Source organism: Sus scrofa, chromosome 17 (assembly GCF_000003025.6).
Source record: "Sus scrofa isolate TJ Tabasco breed Duroc chromosome 17, Sscrofa11.1, whole genome shotgun sequence".
Classification (NCBI taxonomy): Eukaryota; Metazoa; Chordata; class Mammalia; order Artiodactyla; family Suidae; genus Sus; species Sus scrofa.
The window spans coordinates 11,615,658-11,617,233 of NC_010459.5; positions in this window are offsets into that span (position 1 = coordinate 11,615,658).

The following is a 1,576-nucleotide window of genomic DNA, read 5'->3' on the forward strand; positions in this document are numbered from 1 at the left end:
AGGAGGGCGGGGGGGGGGTGGACTTCCGGGTGGGTCAAGGGTCAGGGAAGACAACTTCCGGGTGGGCCAAGGGTCGGGAAAGCTGTGTGAACGCTCAAGCCGAGGTGCCCACACTCAGTTCAGAGGGGCACTTTCTGTTTAAAATCGCGTCTGCCCCCAGAATTCTGATGTGGGCCTATTCATGTCCATGACAACCACCCCACAGAGACCTGGCGTGAGTCTCTGATGCCAGCTACCCTTGTACCGGGAACAGAGCCAGCGGGGAGCTCCCTGGTGGTCCGAGCTCCAACCCAAATCTCCCTTTTGTTCCCCATATGGCTTTTATCCCAAGCCCTGGGAAAGGAGCATAAGCAATGTTAAATGGAACTCCACACTTTGCTGGCCTTCAGGACAGACACGCTGAGTCCAGGGTCAAGGTGACTCCCCTGGAGCCAACACGCTGCCCAAAGCTTGGCTTCCTCGCTGGCTGTGCAGGACTCCTGTGTGCTTACCTAGTCCCGCATTCCTCCTCCCATCCCAACCCATCCCCCACCCCCTCTGGGGAGGGCAGGGAACAGGACCCATGAAGGAAGAAAAGCCACCTCAGCTTTCTTTGTACTCTTCTATTTATTTTACAAAAGTAAAGGTCTCTGTAGACCTTTTATGACAAAATGGTAACATGTGAGATTTTAGGGAGTGATAGAATTATTCCATATTTTTCTGAATCTTTAAACTTAATACAGTATTTCAGCTGTTAACAGTGGTGAAATTAATAGTGACACCTTTTCCCCTCTTTTTGTGTACTTCTCACATTTCTTTTAAGGACACGTTTTTCTTTTCTGAGGGAAAAAAAATCTTCACTTGTGTAGAGCAGTTGTTTACACAGACGCTTTGAGATGGGTGCTTTGCAGGGAATGACTTGCACGTGGGCCTGTGTTTATCAGCAGGTGACGCTGGAGGGCACACACTCTATGTACAGGATCAATGAGGGGGCAGAATAAAAACATTTAACTGTCATGGTGCAGTGGAAAGGAATCCGACTAGGAACCATGAGGTTGTGGGTTCGATCCCTGCCTTGCTCAGTGGGTCGAGGATCTGGCGTTGCCGTGAGCTGTGGTGCAGCTCGCAGACAAGGCTCAGATTTGGTGTAGTTGACGTAGGCCAACAACTACAGCTCTGATTAGACCTCTAGCCTGGGAACCTCCATATGCCATGGGTGCGGCCCTAAAAAGACACACACACAAAAAAAAAAAACCAAAGAAAACCCCATTTAACCAGAGAGTGAGACTGTAGTGTGTTGAACTCCCACCAGGTCAAAGGTAAGTATTAGGTTTGCTGAGGAAGGACGGGCAAGGCCAAGTTGGTAAAGCAAGAGACACTTTTTAAGGCCTCTATAGTAGATGGACTGAGCTCAAGATGGTGCCAGCACCGACTGTGAGGAGATGCTAGGCTTATAAATGATCCGTTGCAGGAATCTGTAGCTGGAGTTTTGGCGGAAACTTGTGGCAGGAACAATGGAGAAGGAGGAGGGGAAGGTCAAGGGAGGGGTAGGGGGTCAAGTCCCGAGCCAGAAGGCAGTTAATCCTTGTAGGGGGTT